Source organism: Bombina bombina, chromosome 3 (genome assembly GCF_027579735.1).
Source record: "Bombina bombina isolate aBomBom1 chromosome 3, aBomBom1.pri, whole genome shotgun sequence".
Taxonomy (NCBI): domain Eukaryota; kingdom Metazoa; phylum Chordata; class Amphibia; order Anura; family Bombinatoridae; genus Bombina; species Bombina bombina.
This window is the reverse complement of record NC_069501.1, coordinates 565,284-585,071: the sequence shown is the minus strand read 5'-3', so window position 1 is coordinate 585,071 and position 19,788 is coordinate 565,284. Positions and strand designations below refer to the sequence as shown.

Below are 19,788 nucleotides of genomic sequence, written 5' to 3'. Positions count from 1 at the left end.
AAACCCCATTTTTCTTTTGCACTTTTCTCTCCATAAACTTTAGAATCCCGTAAAAAATAAATATGAATGAGGCTTAACCCATATTTAACACAATTCAAAGAAGAGAGAGTTTCATGTTTGAGTAAAAGTAAATTCCTTGCAAACCATAAAGATTCTTTAAAACAATTTAAAATTAACCATGAATATAAAAACTTTTCTTCATCTAAGCATAACGCTCGCCCATATAAAATAACCTCATGATTTAAAACATTAAGACCCCCTACCGATTTTAATAGAGGGCTCACTTTCCTCCAAACTTCCTGTGCAAAAGGGCAGTTCCAAAAAATATGCAAATGAGTTTCACTGACCACACAATCAGGCCTCGGGCACTTGGCTCTGGCTACCAAGCCCCTCCTATGTTGGAACTCTCTAGTGGGGAGTGAGCCAGAAACTATCCCCCAGGCTAAGTCCTTCTGGCCATTACTTAGCCTTTTATGGGTACATGTGGGTGAAATCACACTGTCTTGTGAAGAAACACCTCTATCAGACTTCTTAGGAGTGGAGACCAAAACACTGGAAACACCAGCATCCTGACTGACACTCACAGCACTCCAAGCACCAACATCAGAATTGGCTTTAGGGTCCTTTGAAAAACCAGCTCTGAGGAGATCTTGTCTTGTCTCATCATCCAAAATAAAGGACACAGAGGGCCCCTTTTCCTGTGGCATTTGCTTCCCTGTTCCTTCTTTTTGTGGGATGCCATGAGAAGCTACAACGGCTCCTCTACTTTCCCATCTCCTCCTGGTGGGACATGAACGATACTCATGTCCTATCTCTTTGCAATTGTCACAAGTCTTATTCTCACAATCTTTACTTGCATGACCTGCCTTTTTGCAAAATCGACAAACTTGCTGTTCAGAACAAAAAGCGGTATCATGCCCATAGGTCAAACACTTCCTGCAAAACAGAGGCATCTGATTGAAAAATAGAAAACCTCTGTTATTGCCAATTGAAAATATTGGAGGGGGTCGATGAAATCCCCCATATTCCTTGTCATCTGGCTTGAAGGAAACCAAAAATTTCCTTTTCCCAGTCCAAACATTAAATTTATTAAGGACTTGACCCTTAACCTCCACATTTGTGCAAAAACCCTTCAGGAAGTTGACAATATCCTGCACATGAACATGTGGATTGTACATGTGGACAACCAACAATTTTTCCATTTCTCCAAACAAAGGGGTAATCTTGACTCCACGCATATACTCATGATCCCTATAAAGCCTTGCTTTCTCCAAGACTCTATTAGCGAGATCCTCAGTTCTCAGACTAAGGTCAAAGAAACCCCTTCACTGAAATTCCTGGAAGCACATGAAATCCGTATAATCGAAACCAAAAAGCTCACTTCCAGAGTCTTCTTTGGGAAATCCCCATTTTTCTCAAGTTGGTAAGCCTCTGCAATCTGAATGCGAAGTGTGTCCAGAGGACGTCTACCTGGAACACCACCTCCTCCTCCTCCAGCCTCAACATTCCAAGATTCTCCTCCTCTGGCTCCACTCTTGTCTGCAACACCTTCTGCTCCAACTCCATCATTCTCTCTCAATCCGACTCCTCCCTCGACTCCGACTTGATCTTCCAATCGGGACATCTCCTCTCCACCTCGAACAACTCCTTCTTCCACTCCAATGAATGCCGCCATAATAGCAACGTTGATCCCAACTCGGTGCAGGATAGCTATCCCCCCAATAGCAGCATGCGGTGAACCCGAAGGAACACCGCAAGGCCGAGGGAATAGGTTCCAAAAGCTCCAATTGACAAGAAACAAGTAAACTTGATCTTGCCAAAAGGCCGAGAAGCGATAACGCAAAGTTCTTGTCTGGAACGCCGCACGCTCCCAGAACTCCCTCTGCCTTGAGGAGACATATCACACACCTTTGGAAATTCACAAGCTGCTGCTGCTGCTAACCACAACAACACAGGCCAGGCAAACAAACACAACTAATACAATCTGCTTCATGATAAAAAAAAAAAAAAGCAGCAGCGGCGACGACCACCACCACCACCAGGAACCTGCTGCCCGACTACTGGACAGATAGCTGCTCTCCAATTTGCATGGCTCCGCCTCCTCCACCCTCCCCCGAAAACGGCCCCCCTCCTCCCCCCCCCGCCATCGTCGGAGCTGCACTCTGGAGACAGACAGGCCCAAAGGCGACAAAGCCACCTGGCTGATCAGGCTGATTGCACCGACCTAGCTGCCAGTGGATCTTGTGGGCCTAGCTGCCCGCCTACCTACCTACCTACCTACCTAGCTAGTAGGCTACAATCATTTTTGAAAAAAATTCCATGAGCGGGCACCAGGTGGAGAAAGAAGCACACGGACAACATTGACAGCTCCATAGACTTTTATTGTCTGCCAAGAAGGAGGGAGAGAGAGATAGATAGATAGATAGAAAGAAAGAAAGAAAGAAAGAAAGAAAGAAAGAAACAAACAAACAAACAAACAAACTAAAGAAAGATTTTATAAACACATAGATATAAATCAAGCGATGGACACATCAAAATACATACAAAAGGATGGCACACATACATCAATAAATAAATAAATCTACAAATAAATAAATAAATAAATAATTAAATAAATTCACGCTGCAATACATAGATTTGTGCGGAAAGGCTCGTCCCATGAAAAAGGAACAACCAAGGCTAACAAACACGTCGCCTCGCCAGCTAAATACCGCTTCCTAGGCTTTTTGGGCCCAGCACACAAGGGGTTAACAAGACTCAGAAAAGAAAGCAGGCAGGAAAGCTGCTCGTCGCTGAGGCTTTCTTGCAAAAATCTGCTGCTGCTGCTGCAGCTCTTTTCGGCTTTCGGTTGTTGCATGGATGATGAGGAGGAGGAGGAGGATCATTCTGTTTTTGTCACACTGCCAAAAGAGAGGGGTGCACCGGTCCTGGAGGTACTGCAATACCAGGTCAATGCGTGGAGTGGACAGAGCAAGCTCTTCTTCCATCTCCATGTTTCAAAAATCCATTTAATATATGGCACCCAGATAGGGCGCGTATCAGATATTAAACTGATAAGAACAGATTTTTTTTTTTTTTTTTTTCCTACCCTATCACCTATCACCAAATTATTCACATATATACATATCCACAAATTTACAATAGCTAACTCGTCCAAATCAAAATCCAAATCAATCCAATATCCTCGCCAAATTTCAAAAGCCAATTAATCAATCCATATAAATCTTTCAAATAATTTCCAATAATTCGTTCTTGGTGGAAATTGCAAAAAATGCCAGGCCAGCGTACCCACACAGGCGACCGCTGCCGAATGCTCTGGGAGGCCAGATACAAGCAAGAAGAGGTTTCACAACCCCCTCAAGCCCGATACCCAGGCCCCCCCCGACCCCTGACCAAGACCAAGCTGTTCTCCACCCTGCTAGGGGATTTCAGGTCAACCCAGAAAACCACCGAAAACCAGGGCACCCTTACTACCCCCATGTGCAATGCAGGGCAGATACTACACATGATCTTAGCCAAAAGGCCGAGAAGTGATAACGCAACGCTCTTGTCTGGGACGCCGCACGCTCAGAGCACTCAATCTGCCTCGAGGAGACACATCACACACCTTTGGAAATTCACAAGCTGCTGCTGCTGCTGCTGCTGCAAACCACAACAACACAGGCCAGGCAAACAAACACAACTAACACAATCTGCTTCATGATAAAAAAAAGCAGCAGCGGCGACGACGACGACCACCACCACCAGGAACCTGCTGCCCGACTACTGGACAGATAGCTGCTCTCCAATTTGCATGGCTCCGCCTCCTCCACCCTCCCCCGAAAACGGCCCCCCTCCTTCCCCCCCCCGCCATCGTCGGAGCTGCACTCTGGAGACAGACAGGCACAAAGGCGACAAAGCCACCTGGCTGATCAGGCTGATTGCACCGACCTAGCTGCCAGTGGATCTTGTGGGCCTAGCTGCCCGCCTACCTACCTACCTACCTAGCTAGTAGGCTACAATCATTTTTGAAAAAAATTCCATGAGCGGGCACCAGGTGGAGAAAGAAGCACACGGACAACATTGACAGCTCCAAAGACTTTTATTGTCTGCCAAGAAGGAGGGAGACATAGATAGATAGATTGATAGATAGATAGATAGATGATAGATAGAAAGAAAGAAACAAACAAACAAACAAACAAACAAAAGAAAGATTTAATAAACACATAGCTATAAATCAAGCGATGGACACATCAAAATACATACAAAAGGATGACACACATACATCAATAAATAAATAAATCGACAAATAAATACATAAATAAATAAATAATTAAATAAATTCACGCTGCAAGACATAGATTTGTGCGGAAAGGCTCGTCCCATGAAAAAGGAACAACCAAGGCTAACAAACACGTCGCCTCGCCAGCTAAATACCGCTTCCTAGGCTTTTTGGGCCCAGCACACAAGGGGTTAACAAGACTCGGAAACAGAAAGCAGGCAGGAAAGCTGCTCGTCGCTGAGGCTTTCTTGCACAAAATCTGCTGCTGCTGCTGCTGCAGCTCTTTTCGGCTTTTGGTTGTTGCATGGATGATGAGGAGGAGGATCATTCTGTTTTTGTCACACAGCAAAAGAGAGGGGTGCACCGGTCCTGGAGGTACTGCAATACCAGGTCAATGCGTGGAGTGGACAGAGCAAGCTCTTCTTCCATCTCCCTGTTTCAAAAATCCATTTAATATATGGCACCCAGATAGGGCGCGTATCAGATATTAAACTGATAAGAACAGATTTTTTTTTTTTTTTTTTTTTTGATTTTTTTTTCACTTCAGTTAAGAGTTAACCTCCAGTTTTAATTCCTCTGAAGGAGAATACGCACATAAAACCAATGAGGGACTCAATCACATCATCTGTGAAAAAGCCAGAAAAATCAGTAAAAACTGGCATATACAGACAGACATAAAACAAACTGACATAAACAAACAGACATAAAATGACATAAAACAAATGGCATAAAATAACTGGCATAAAACGACTGGCATAAAACTGGCATAAAAGAACTGTCCCTTAGAATAACCCTATAAGCTCACCCTCAGCTCTGTCCCTCTCTTCACCAACCCAACTAACTGACCCTACAGCTATCCCTACAGCTGTCCCTACAACTGTCCCTAGAAAAGCATAAAATATAATTAAAAGGAGATCCGGCTCCAGAACAGAAAGCCAAAATGTGCTTTAGCGTCTTTATCTCCGATGCTTTTCTTGTCACGTAAATAATAAATATGGATTAAACTAAGAGCATATTGTACACAGTTCTTTACAGATAAAAGTTCATGATTAAAAAGTAAAATATTTCTGGCCAGCCAGATGGCTTCTTTAAAACAATTGATAATAAGCCAGACATATAAAAACTTTTCTTCCGCTATGCAAAGCATCTTGCCATATAAAACAGCCTCATGGTTGAGAATCCTCAGACCGCCTACCCACTTTAGAAGGGGACTAATTTGCCTCCAGACCTCTTGTGCAAATCTGCAGTTCCAAAAGATGTGAAGTGGCGTCTCACAACTCTCACACCCTGCTCGAGGGCACTTGGCACTGGCAACCAGGCCCCGTCTATGCTGGAATTCCCTGGTAGGGAGAGAGTCTGTGACAATCCCCCAGGCCAAATCCTTCTGGAAGTTAGATAGAAATTTATGCGCCACATTCTTCCAGACTTGTCGAGAGACAATTGCAGAAAAATTTATAACAGGACTTATAACTTCGCCAGTGAAAAATACCCCAAAAATTTTCTTATGGTCAATCAAAGTCTCTGTATTAAAATTCTGCAACCTAAAAACTCGAATGATTCTCTCTAAAACCACATAATGTTTGGGCAAGTTAAACGCATAAGGTCTATTCAAAGCCAATTGAACCCATTTGTATTTGTGAAAAATAAATCCAGTGGTGTATTTTATAAACAAACTAGCAATGCAATCCTCACTGCAAAGAGCCATCTTTATATTATAGGATAAAAACTTAAAACTTAAAAACCTATCCATGTCCAGAGCGTTCTTCCCACCATTAAAAGACAATTAATTCAGTTCTTTTAAAACGCTCCATTTTAGCCCCCCAATAAAAAATAAAACATTCACGAATAATTCTCTTTAAAAATAAAACCGGGGGAAATAAAACCATGGATACATATAAAACAATGGGTAAAATCACTTGTCTCACTATTAAAATCTTACCCTCTAAAGTCAACTTTCTAAAAGCCCACAACTGAATTTTTTTCTTCACTTTAGCTAAAACGGTTTCCCACATAAAATCATATTTCATGTTACCCGTAAAATAGGTGCCTAAAATCTTAATCTTATCTCTCACAAACGGCACAGTCACATCAAGCAAACTGCCCCACCGGCCATACAACATACACTCAGATTTATCCGCATTCATCTTACACCCAGACGCACAACAGAACCACTCCACAGTCCTTACTGCTCTATTTAAAGAGACTATGTCAGTGCACAGAATGGTGATGTCATCCATGTATGCCACGGTTTTAGCTTGCGTTCCTCCCCCTCCAGGAACAGGCACAACACGAATCACCTTGTCTTTTCTTAATGCACATAATAGTGGCTCAACATAACAAATAAATAAAATAGGTGATAAGGGGCAGCCCTGCTTAACCCCAGACTTAATAAAAACACCATCAGTTAAAAACCCATTAACAGACACTCTACTCACACAACCATCATACACACTCTTAATCTGATTTAGCATCCGTACAGGCACACCCATCCTCTCTAAAACCGTAAATAAAAACTCATGTGACACACGATCGAAGGCTTTCTCAAAGTCTACACTAAAAAGAGCCAAGCTCTGGTCCCTATCTAAACAATAAAATATCGAATCTCTAATCGTGCTTAAAATTTCCGTTATACTCCTCCCAGGCACCGCACAGGCCTCACAGGGGGCTACAACTTTGGAAATGACAGATTTCAAACGGGATGCTAAAAGTTTAGTAAAAATTTTATAATCTGTATTTAAAAGTGTAATGGGACGCCAGTTCTTAATATTATCTTTATCACCTTTTTTATAAATTAAAACAACAACTCCCTGCGTCCAAGATAAACGTAAAATATTAAAATCACTACACTTTTTAAATAAAATCATAAAATCATCCTTTAAAACATCCCAAAAAACCCTATAAAATTAAATTGGTAACCCATCATTTCCTGGGGTCTTACCATTACTAAAACTTTTAATAACCCCTAAAATTTCTGCACAACTAAAATCCTGAGCTAAAAAAGATTGATCATTAAAATTAAAAGAAGAATCCAATTGTGATAAAAAATGTTCTTTTAGGGAGGGATCTAAAAATTTGGGAGAATATAAATCCGAATAAAAATTAAAAACCTCTTGCTTCATACCATTAATATCAGATTTCCCCTCTATACTCCCCATAAAACTCTTTTTACTAATTAATTTTTTAAAAAAGAACCTAGAACACTTCTCATCCTCCTCTAAAACTTGTACTTTAGAATTAAAAATTATTTGTTTCCCCTTTTCTTCTAAATTTCTCCTAATTTCTTCTTTTAATTTTAAGATATCATCGTCTACATTAAAACCATAAGATCGTGCTTGATAAAGTGCTTGAAGTCTAAAATTTAATTTACAATACAATTCCCTCTTCTCCCTAGCCACTCTCTTACCCATTTTAATAAAAAAGTCCCGAATTAAAACTTTAACCTTATCCCACCATAAAATAATGTCCTCATCCCCCCGACTAAAACTCCACTTCTTATAATTATCAATAAAACTCTGTCTAATAAAATCATCATCTAAAAGAGAGGTATTCAATTTCCAATAAGAGGATTTAAAATTCTGCTCAGCAGGTAGATCACATTCACACTCTTAAAGCTTGTGGTCAGAAAACACATTCTCACTTAAAACACAAGACCGCAAACTGAAAACCTTTGATAAAAACATAAAATCAATACGGGATTTAACCGCCCTATTACTCCACGTAAAACCAGGATCCGCACCATTCAACCTCATCCATACATCATTTAGCCTAAAATCCTCAATCATACCTTTCAACACACTGGCAGACCCATCCAAACGCTCACTCACACTCACACTCTCCCTCTTCTCACCTGGTAAAACACAGTTAAAATCCCCACCTAAAATCAAAGGTTCTGAACCTGCTAAAAACAAAGCTAAAATCTTAAAAAACTCTAACCTCTCCTTTTTAATAACGGGAGCATAAACATTAATACATCTAAAACTAAAATTAAAAAAACTAACATGGACAACTAAAAGCCTACCCGGGACAATTTCAATAAAACTATTAATAATAAAATCATGGCTATTAAAAAGGATGCCCACCCCTACAGATTTATTCTCGTTACTACCTGACCATACTGATGGGCCCCTATCCCAATATTTTTTTAAAACTTCAACTTTATCATTCTTGTCTATACAACATTCTTGTAAATAAAAAATATCATTATTAGTGTTAGCTAAAAAATCACACAGGGCCGCCCTCCGAGGAGGGCTTTTAAAGCCCCGTGTATTTAGAGATGCTATTCTAAGCATCTGGAGAGGAGCAGCACAGCATCCTACCTAGAAGACCTCCTAAGCAGTAAACCACCCTGGCCCTCAGAAACGTCACTGGGCGCAGGGCTTGCTACAACCTCTCCATCAGGCATTGATGTATCAACAATCCTTATGACGCTAGCTGCATCACTACTAGCGTCCGAAATGATATCAGTCCCAGTCAGAAGCTGAAAGTCAACGTTCTGTAAAACTTCATTAGGGGAAACCGGGTCCTGTTCTAGAGGAGAAAATCTGTTCTCATGCACCAAGTGGCCCATAGAACAGGAAAAAACCTCCTCAGGTTGAAACTTCGGCTTCTTTGAGGGATTCCCATCCCCCTCAGCCACAACATCCACTACAGACTCTAAAGACTTCGGCTTCACAGAAATAGATTTCTCAGCCTTAAATCCAAATTTTGTTGAAGATACGACAGACCTCTTTTGCTGAGAAGAGGTAGGAGGGACAAAAGACCCCTGAATTGAACCAGAGGTACCCACTTCACTAGTGTCCATAAGAACCTGTTTTTCAACAGGAGACACAGGTTTTAGAACAACCTGAGAACTGGTGAAATGCAACTCTTCACCCCCTTCTTCCATAGGAGACAAAGTACCAGGCTGTTCCGCCACAGAATGCACCTGAGACTCCCCCTTTTCAGAAGGAGTACCCAAGTGCACCACCAAGGGCTGCCTCCTTGTCTCCCACCTTCGCCTCTCAGGGCAAACACGACTAAGGTGATCCAACTCTCCACAGAGATCACACACACAAATCTTACAGTCTTTACTCAAGTGACCAGTCCTCTTACAAAAACGGCACACTTGGTCCTCAGCACAATCAGACGAATCATGCCCGTACCTTAAACACGTACGACAGTACGGGGGCATCTGATTGAAAACCAAAAACCTTCTGTTGCTCCCGATGGAGAACAGAGGGGGGGTCTTAGAAATCCACCAAATTCCTCTTCATTTGGGCGGAAAGAGACGCGGAATTTCCACTTCCCACTCCAAACCCCAAAAGAATTAAACACTTTACCTTCCGGATTAATTCTGGAACAAAACCTCATTAGATAACGGGTAATTTCTGCCTCCTTCACATGGGGGTTATACATGTGTACAATCAATAATTTTTCACCACCACCGAACATAGTTGAAAATTTAACCCATTGCAAATCATCATGTGCTTTATAAATTCTACATTTTTCTAAAACTTCATTCACCAGTTGATTGGAAAGCATTGTCAGATCAAAATAGCCTTTCCTAAAAAAGTCTTGAAAGCACATAAATTGTTCAAATGCAAATCCAAATAAATCAACCATAATGTTTTTTTGAATAAAAACACCATTTTTTAAAACCTGATATTCAGGAGCCACTTGGATACGCAATGTATCATACGGGTAAGTCCCAATAGAATTCACCCGCCTAGGTCCTCCTGATTTCCCCTTACCACGATCTCCAGCTTCCTCATTACCTCCGACACCTCCGACACGACCAGCACCTCCAACACGTCCAGCACCTCCGACAAGTCCGACACCTCCGACACCTCCGACACCTCCGACGACTCCTCCGATAACACTCTCCGATAACACTCTCCATGGACACAACTCCAACAGTCGCCGCCATAATGGCAACACGATCGCAACCCGGACGTCTCAGATAGCTGTCCCCCCAATAGCAGAAGGTGGTGCACCCGAAGGAAACACCACCAGGCCGAGGGGAAAGGTTCTTCAACTCCTAATGACTCAGACACTTGATCTGAGCCAAAAGGCCGAGAAGCGATAACGCAACGCTCTTGTCTGGGACGCCGCACGCTCAGAGCACTCACTCTGCCTCGAAGAGACAGGGCAGCACTCCAATGCTAACCACAAATCACACCATTGCAAATCCAAAAGCAGCAGCAAATAACAACACATGGCTAGGCCAGACAAAAAACACAACTAGATAACCACTAAATAATCTGCTTAAGGAGAAAAAGCAGCAGTGGCGACCAGGAACCTGCTGCTGCCTCCTGACTACTGGACAGAGAGCTGCTCTCCAATTTGCATGGCTCCGCCTCCTCCACCCTCCCCCGAAAACAGCCCCCCTCCTTCCCCCCGCCATCGTCGGAGCTGCACTCCGCAGACACACAGAAAGTCGTCAAAGCCACCGGGCTGGCACATCAGGCTGATTGGACCGAGTAGCTGCTGCTGCTGCTGCTACTGGATCTTGTGGGCCTAGCTGCCTGCCTGCCTGCCTGTCTAGCTTGATAGCTAGCTAGCTAGCAAGCAGGCTCAACTCTATTTTTTAAAACTTCCCTGTCCAGGCACCACCAGGGGGAGAAAGAAGCACACAGACAACATTGACAGCTCCAAAGACTTTTATTGTCTGCCAAGAAGGAGAGATAGATAGATAGATAGATAGATAGATAGATAGATAGATAGATAGAAAGATAGAAAGATAGAAAGATAGAAAGATAGAAAGAAAGAAATTATTAGTAAACACATCAATAAAGCAAGAAATGGACACATCGAAATACATACAAAATGAGGAACCACAGAAATAAATAAATCAATCAATAAATAAATAAATAAATAAATAAATAAATACATAAATTAATAAATAGAGAGAACAAGAAAAATTATAAATGAATGCATGCATTTACACAGCAATACATAGATTGGGGAAGAAATGCTCATCAAATGAAGAATGAACACAAAAGGATAGCAAACACGTAGCCTCGCCTGCTTAATACCGTTTCCTAGGCTTTTTTGGCCCGGCACACAAGGGGTTAACAAGAATCCGAAATGAAATCAAGCAGGCAGGAAAGCAGCTCGTCGATGAGGCTTTCTTCCAAAAATCTGCTGCTGCAGCTCATTTCGGCTTCTGGTTGTTGGGATGAGGATGATTCTGTTTTTGACATACAGCAAAAGAGAGGGGTGCACCGGTCCTGGAGGTACTGCAATACCAGGTCAATGCGTGGAGTGACAGAGCAAGCTCTTCTTCCATCTCCCTGTTTCAAAAATCCATTTAATATATGGCACCCAGATAGGGCGCGTATCAGATATTAAACTGATAAGAACAGATTTTTTTTTTTTTTTTTTTGTTTCACTTTCAGTCAGGAGTTAACCTCCAGTTTTAATTCCCCCGTAGGAGAATACACACATAAAACCAATGAGGAACTCAATCACATCATCCGTGAAAAAGCCAGAAAAATCAGTAAAAACTGGCATAAAAATAAAACAAGGATAAAAAACATAAAAAACTGACCCTTAGTATGTCCCTTCAGCACTCTCCCTCACACTGTCCCTCTCTTCACCAACCCCACTAAATGACCCTAAAAACTAACCCTAAACACTGTCCCTATCTCTATCCCTAGAGAGCATTAATAGAAAAGCTTGTTCCAAAAATAAAAGCCAAAGTTGATTTTAGCTTGCTTTTCTCCTACTCTCTTTCTTTCTCTTAAAAAATAAATATGAATTAAACTAAGGGCATACTGAATACAATTTTTAACGGGTAAAAGCTCATGATTAAATAATAAAAGATTCCTAGCGAACCAAATTGCTTCTTTAAAACAATTTAAAATCAGCCAAACATATAAAAACTTATCTTCAGCTATGCATGAAAACTTACCAAATAAAACCGCCTCATGATTTAAAATACGCAGACCACCTACCCATTTTAAAAGGGGACTAATTTGCCTCCAAACCTCCTGTGCAAAACCACAGTTCCAGAAGATGTGTAGTGGCGACTCACTGGAGACACATCTCTCTCTCGGGCACTTGACTCTGGCAACCAAGCCCCTGCGGTGCTGATATTCCCTCGTGGGAAGAGAGTCTGTGACTATCCCCCAGGCCAAATCCTTTTGAAAATTAGACAAAAATTTTTGTGCCACATTTTTCCAAATTTGCTGAGAAACTTTACCAGAAAAATTTAAAACTGGAGACACAATTTCATTCGAATTAAAAACCCTTAAAATCCGCCTATGGTCAATTAAAATCTCCACAGTAAAATGTTGTAATTTAAAACCCCTAATAATTTTCTCTAAAATAACATAATGCTTGGGTAGATTAAAAACATACGGTCTATTTAAAAACAAAGTAACCCATTTATATTTTTTAAAAATAAAACCCATGGCGTATTTGATAAAAAGGCTGGTCATGCAATCATCACTACGAAGAGCCATCTTTATATTAAAAGATAAAAATTTAAAACTTAAAAACATTTCTAAATCTAAAGCATTTTTCCCTCCATTTTCTGGTAACTTCTGGAGCTCAGATCTTTTAAAACGTTCCATTTTTGCTCCCCAGTAAAAAATAAAACACTCACGAATTAATCTTTTTAACCATAATGTTGGGGGAAATAAAACCATAGAGACATATAAAATAATCGGTAAAATCACTTGGCGAACTACTAAAATCTTCCCTTCTAATGTTAATTTTCTAAAAGCCCACAACTGTATTTTCTTTTTAACTTTAGCTAAAACGAGGTCCCAATTAAAATCATATTTCATATCTGCAGTAAAATAAATACCCAAGATCTTAATTTTATCCCTAACAATCTTCACATCCACATCAAGCAAACTCTCCCATCTCCCATACAACATACACTCAGACTTATCCACATTCACTTTACATCCAGACGCACAACAAAACCACTTCACCGTTCTGACCGCTCTACACAGAGACACAACATCCGTACACAAAATAGTCACATCATCCATGTACGCAGCCAACTTCACTTGATTCCCACCTCCACCCGGAACATGCACACCACGAATCACTTTCTCCTTACGCAACGCACACAACAAAGGCTCAATACAACATATAAATAAAATAGGTGATAGGGGACAACCCTGCTTAACCCCAGATTTAATAATCACCTCACTTGACAAAAAAACATTCACAGACACTCTACTCACACAACCGTCATACACACTCATAATCTGCTTCAACATCCTCTCGGGCACACCCATCCTCTCTAAAACTGCAAATAAAAACTCATGCGACACTCGATCAAACGCTTTATCAAAATCAACACTAAAAAGAGCCAAGCTCTGGTCCCTATCTAAACAATAAAATATAGAATCTCTAATAGTACATAAAATCTCAGTTATACTCCTCCCAGGCACCGCACAGGCCTGACAGGGGGCTATAACTTTGGAAATGATGGTCTTCAATCTAGATGCTAAAAGTTTAGTAAAAATCTTATAGTCAGTATTTAAAAGTGTAATGGGACGCCAGTTCTTAAGGGTCTCTTTGTCTCCCTTCTTATAAATTAAAACAACAACGCCCTGTGTCCAAGACACCGGTAAAATATTAAAATCACTACACTTCCTAGATAAAACCATAAAATCATCTTTTAAAACATCCCAAAAAGTAGAATAAAACTCAACAGGTAGACCATCATTCCCAGGGGTCTTCCCATTTAAAAAACTCTTAATAACCCCTAGAACCTCTGCACTATTAAAATCACTACCTAAAAACAACTGATCATTAAAATTAAAGGAAGAATCTAACTGGTTTAAAAAATGTTCTTTAAAAGAGTCATCAAGTTTCCTTACAGAATATAAATCAGAATAAAATTTGTGTACCACCTCCTTCATTTTATCTATTTTGCATTCCCCCTCTATCTTATCCATGAGACTCTTTTTAGCAATCATTTTCTTAAAAAAGAACCTTGAACATTTCTCATCTTGTTCTAAAACCTCTACCTTAGAATTAAAAATAATCTCCTTCCCCTTATCTTCCAAATTTTTCTTAATTTCTTCCTTTAATTTTAAAATCTCCTCATCTACACTAAAACCATAAGATCTGGCCTGATAAAGGGCCTGTAATCTAAAATTAAGGTTATCATAAAAATCCCTTTTCTCCCTAGCTTTCTTTTTACCCATCCTAATAAAAAACTCCCGAATCTTAACTTTAATTTTATCCCACCATAAAATAATATCCTCATTACCCCGGCTAAAACTCCATTTCTTATACTGTACAATAAAAGACTGCTTAATAAAATCATCATCTAAAAGAGAGACATTCAACTTCCAATACGTAGACTTAGACATTCGCTCAGCAGGCACATCACATACACATTCAAGGATCTTGTGATCAGAAAAAACATTCTCACTAACCACGCACGACCTCAAATTAAAAACCTTTGAAAAAAACATAAAATCAATACGGGATTTAGTTTGTTTATTCCCCCAGGTAAAACCAGCATCATTCCCACCACACACCTTCCATGCATCACGCAACCTAAAATCCTCAATTACACCTTTCAAAACACTTGCAGACCCATCCAACCTATCACTCATACTCACACTCTCCCTCTTCTCACCTGGTAAAACACAATTAAAATCCCCACCTAAAATCAAAGGTTCCGGACCTGCTAAAAACAAACCTAAAAGCCTAAAAAACTCACGTCTCTCTTTTTTTAAAACAGGGGCATAGACATTAAAACAACGAAATTTAAAATTCTGATAAATAACATGGGCAATTAAAAGTCTCCCCGGGATAGCTTCTTTAAAACTTTCAATAATAAAACTAGGACTATTAAAAAGAATACCCACCCCTACGGACTTATTTTCGTTACTGCCTGACCACAGGGATGGGCCTCTATTCCAAAAGGACTCTAAAACCTCAATCTTATCATTTTTATTTATCCCACATTCTTGTAAAAACACAATATCATTATTACGTAAACTTAAAAAATCACACAGGGCAGTTCTCCTAGGAGAACTTTTAAAGCCCCGTGTATTTATAGATGCTGTTTTAAGCATCTAAGGAGAGAGAGTGACAAGAGATCTCACTTAGAAGATCTCCTAACAGGCGCCGAGTCCCGGCCCTCCGATAAGTCACTGGGCGCAGGACTAGCCACTCCCTCTCCAACAGGCATTGATAAAACATCAATCCTGAGTTCTGAATCGTCACTGGTAATGGACTCAGCTCGGGCTAACGCTCCAAAGTCAATTTGTTCATGTTCAGGGGGGAACACTGACTCTTGAGTCAAGACCAAAAACCTATTTGGATGCTCTAAAGCACTTAAATCAGGGGATATAGAGGCAGGTGTTACAACCTCCGGAACAGATAAAGGAACATATTTCAGCCTCTTAGAAGGGTTTATAAACCCCTTCTCCGCCATAGAATACAGTGGATCCTCATGACAGTCAGCAATATTCACAGAATTCTTCGGCGTCTTAGAAGACTTATGTGCATGCTTCTCAGCCCTAGATCCATTCATAGACTTAGATTTCCCTGGCTGAGGCTTCCTATCAGAAGGAGGGACAACAGAGCCTTCAGAGCTCTCAACATTGTCATCACCTCCCACTTCCATAGCACCGTCATCCAAAGTAGAAACTTCAGCCTGCATTGGCTCTTCTTCAATAGGAACAACATCTTCCTGAGGGTCCTCATCCACCTTCTGATCAGAGGAACTCCCAAGGGACACCACCAAAGGTACCCGTCGATCCCATCTCCGTCGCTCTGGACAATTTCGACAGATGTGATCTAAACCACCACAAAGGTCACAGGCTCGAACCTTACAGTCCTTGGACAGGTGGCCAGATTTTTTACAAAAGCGACACACCTGCTCCTTCCAGCAATCAGATCCCTCATGACCATATTTAAGACATGTACGACAGAAGGGGGGCATCTGATTAAAGACCAAATAACCTCTATTAACCCCAAGAGAAAATAAAGGGGGAGGTCTCAAAAAACCTCCAAATTCTGAATCATCCGGACGAAAGGAAACCCGAAATTTCCACTTGCCCGTCCATACTCCAAACTGGTTTAACACCTGCCCCTCCAATTTTATCCGAGTGCAAAAACGCATCAGATATCTAGTAATCTCGTGCTCACTCACATGGGGATTGTACATATGAATTATTAACAATTTTTCCCCTCCTCCAAAGAGAGGAGAAAATTTGACCCCCTTCAGAGCATTGTGTTGGTTAAAAATCATGCATTTTTCCAAGACTACATTGGCCAGTTGATTAGATATTAAAGATAAATCAAAATAGCCTCTTCTAAAAAAGTCCTGAAAACACATAAATTGATCGAAAGAAAAACCAAACAAACCAACCAAAATATTTTTCTGCAGGTAAGCAGCATCTTTCTCCGCCTGATATTCAGGGGCTACCTGGATACGTAGTGTATCATATGGAAAAGTACCTATAGGTCTTACCCTATGAGGTCTTCTAGGTTCCCCTCCACCACGATCTTCTTGGACAGTACCGTCCCGAGCACCTCCTCCGACATCTCCGACACCTCCAGCACCAACACCTCCAGTTCCGACACCTCCAGCTACAGCTCCGACTCCTCCAGCTCCGACTCCTCCAGCTCCGACTCCTCCAGCTCCGACTCCTCCAGCTCCGACTCCTCCAGCTCCGACACCTCCAGCACCAACACCTCCAGCTCCGACACCTCCAGCTACAGCTCCGACTCCTCCAACTCCGACTCCTCCAGCTCCGACTCCTCCAGCTCCGACTCCTCCAGCTCCGACTCCTCCGATGACACATTCCACAAACTTCTCTCCAGTAATCGCTGCCATAATAGCAACACGATCGCAACCTGGACGCTTTGGATAGCTGACCCCCCAATAGCAGCAGGTGGTGCACCCGAAGGAAACACCACCAGGCCGAGGGGTCAGGTTCCGCCACTCCTTCTGACTCAGACACTTGATCTGAGCCAAAAGGCCAAGAAGCGATAACGCAACGCTCTTGTCTGGGACGCCGCACCCTCAGAGCACTCACTCTGCCTCAGGGAGACAGGGCAGCACTCCAATGCTAACCACAAATCACACCATTGCAAATCCAAAAGCAGCAGCAAATAACAACACATGGCTAGGCCAGACAAAAAACACAACTAGATAACCACTAAATAATCTGCTTTAGGAGAAAAAGCAGCAGCGGCGACCAGGAACCTGCTGCTGCCTCCTGACTACTGGACAGAGAGCTGCTCTCCAATTTGCATGGCTTCGCCTCCTCCACCCTCCCCCGAAAACAGCCCCCCTCCTTCCCCCCGCCATCGTCGGAGCTGCACTCCGCAGACACACAGAAAGGCGTCAAAGCCACCGGGCTGGCACATCAGGCTGATTGGACCGAGTAGCTGCTGCTGCTGCTGCTACTGGATCTTGTGGGCCTAGCTGCCTGCCTGCCTGTCTAGCTCGATAGCTAGCTAGCTAGCAAGCAGGCTCAACTCTATTTTTTAAAACTTCCCTGTCCAGGCACCACCAGGGGGAGAAAGAAGCACACAGACAACATTGACAGCTCCAAAGACTTTTATTGTCTGCCAAGAAGGAGAGATAGATAGATAGATAGATAGATAGATAGATAGAAAGATAGAAAGATAGAAAGAAAGAAATTATTAGTAAACACATCAATAAAGCAAGAAATGGACACATCGAAATACATACAAAATGAGGAACCACAGAAATAAATAAATCAATCAATCAATAAATAAATAAATAAATACATAAATTAATAAATAGAGAGAACCAAAAAAAATATAAATGAATGCATGCATTTACACAGCAATACATAGATTTGGGAAGAAATGCTCATCAAATGAAGAATGAACACAAAAGGATAGCAAACACATCGCCTCGCCATCTTAATACCGTTTCCTAGGCTTTTTTGGCCCGGCACACAAGGGGTTAACAAGAATCCGAAATGAAATCAAGCAGGCAGGAAAGCAGCTCGTCGCTGAGGCTTTCTTCCAAAAATCTGCTGCTGCAGCAGCTCATTTCGGCTTCTGGTTGTTGGGATGAGGATGATGATTCTGTTTTTGTCACACAGCAAAAGAGAGGGGTGCACCGGTCCTGGAGGTACTGCAATACAAGGTCAATGCGTGGAGTGGACAGAGCAAGCTCTTCTTCCATCTCCCTGTTTCAAAAATCCATTTAATATATGGCACCCAGATAGGGCGCGTATCAGATATTAAACTGATAAGAACAGATACTACACTTGATCTTAGCCAAAAGGCAGAGAAGCGATAACCGCAACGCTCTTGTCTGGGACGCCGCACGCTCAGAGCACTCACTCTGCCTCGGGGAGACAGGGCAGCACTCCAATGCTAACCACTAATCACACCATTGCAAATCCAAAAGCAGCAGCAAATAACAACACATGGCTAGGCCAGACAAAAAACACAACTAGATAACCACAAAATAATCTGCTTTAGGAGAAAAAGCAGCAGCGGCGACCAGGAACCTGCTGCTGCCTCCTGACTACTGGACAGAGAGCTGCTCTCCAATTTGCATGGCTCCGCCTCCTCCACCCTCCCCCGAAAACAGCCCCCCTCCTTCCCCCCGCCATCGTCGGAGCTGCACTCCGCAGACACACAGAAAGGCGTCAAAGCCACCGGGCTGGCAGATCAGGCTGATTGGACCGAGTAGCTGCTGCTACTGGATCTTGTGGGCCTAGCTGCCTGCCTGCCTGTCTAGCTCGATAGCTAGCTAGCTAGCAAGCAGGCTCAACTCTATTTTTTAAAACTTCCCTGTCCAGGCACCACCAGGGGGAGAACGAAGCACACAGACAACATTGACAGCTCCAAAGACTTTTATTGTCTGCCAAGAAGGAGAGATAGATAGATAGATAGAAAGATAGAAAGAAAGAAATTATTAGTAAACACATCAATAAAGCAAGAAATGGACACATCGAAATACATACAAAATGAGGAACCACAGAAATAAATAAATCAATCAATCAATCAATCAATCAATAAATAAATAAATAAATACATAAATTAATAAATAGAGAGAACAAGAAAAATTATAAATTAATGCATGCATTTACACAGCAATAAATAGATTGGGGAAGAAATGCTCATCAAATGAAGAATGAACACAAAAGGATAGCAAACACGTCGCCTCGCCATCTTAATACCGTTTCCTAGGCTTTTTTGGCCCGGCACACAAGGGGTTAACAAGAATCCGAAATGAAATCAAGCAGGCAGGAAAGCAGCTCGTCGATGAGGCTTTCTTCCAAAAATCTGCTGCTGCAGCAGCTCATTTCGGCTTCTGGTTGTTGGGATAAGGATGATGATTCTGTTTTTGTCACACAGCAAAAGAGAGGGGTGCACCGGTCCTGGAGGTACTGCAATACCAGGTCAATGCGTGGAGTGGACAGAGCAAGCTCTTCTTCCATCTCCCTGTTTCAAAAATCCATTTAATATATGGCACCCAGATAGGGCGCGTATCAGATATTAAACTGATAAGAACAGATTTTTTTTTTTTTTTTTTTTTTTACCATTCAGTTATGAGCCATAAAGACTTT

The 19,788-nt window shown here is 41.8% G+C and overlaps 3 non-coding genes and 3 pseudogenes across 3 annotated transcripts; all 6 read right to left on the bottom strand.

Annotated features, from left to right (window-relative positions):
• Positions 1–2,911: 2,911 nt before the first annotated feature.
• LOC128654989 (U2 spliceosomal RNA) lies at positions 2,912–3,111 on the bottom strand. Its single transcript, XR_008401608.1, has one exon. It is a non-coding gene; the product is annotated as a U2 spliceosomal RNA (small nuclear RNA).
• Positions 3,112–3,420: 309 nt separating this feature from the next.
• On the bottom strand, positions 3,421–3,535 carry LOC128655079 (uncharacterized; annotated as a pseudogene).
• Positions 3,536–4,614: 1,079 nt separating this feature from the next.
• Positions 4,615–4,819, bottom strand: LOC128654997 (uncharacterized; annotated as a pseudogene).
• A 6,634-nt stretch (positions 4,820–11,453) lies between these two features.
• LOC128655044 (U2 spliceosomal RNA) lies at positions 11,454–11,646 on the bottom strand. The gene has a single exon (XR_008401633.1). It is a non-coding gene; the product is annotated as a U2 spliceosomal RNA (small nuclear RNA).
• A 6,670-nt stretch (positions 11,647–18,316) lies between these two features.
• Positions 18,317–18,507, bottom strand: LOC128654931 (U2 spliceosomal RNA). Its single transcript, XR_008401570.1, has one exon. It is a non-coding gene; the product is annotated as a U2 spliceosomal RNA (small nuclear RNA).
• Positions 18,508–19,583: 1,076 nt separating this feature from the next.
• Positions 19,584–19,788, bottom strand: LOC128654992 (uncharacterized; annotated as a pseudogene).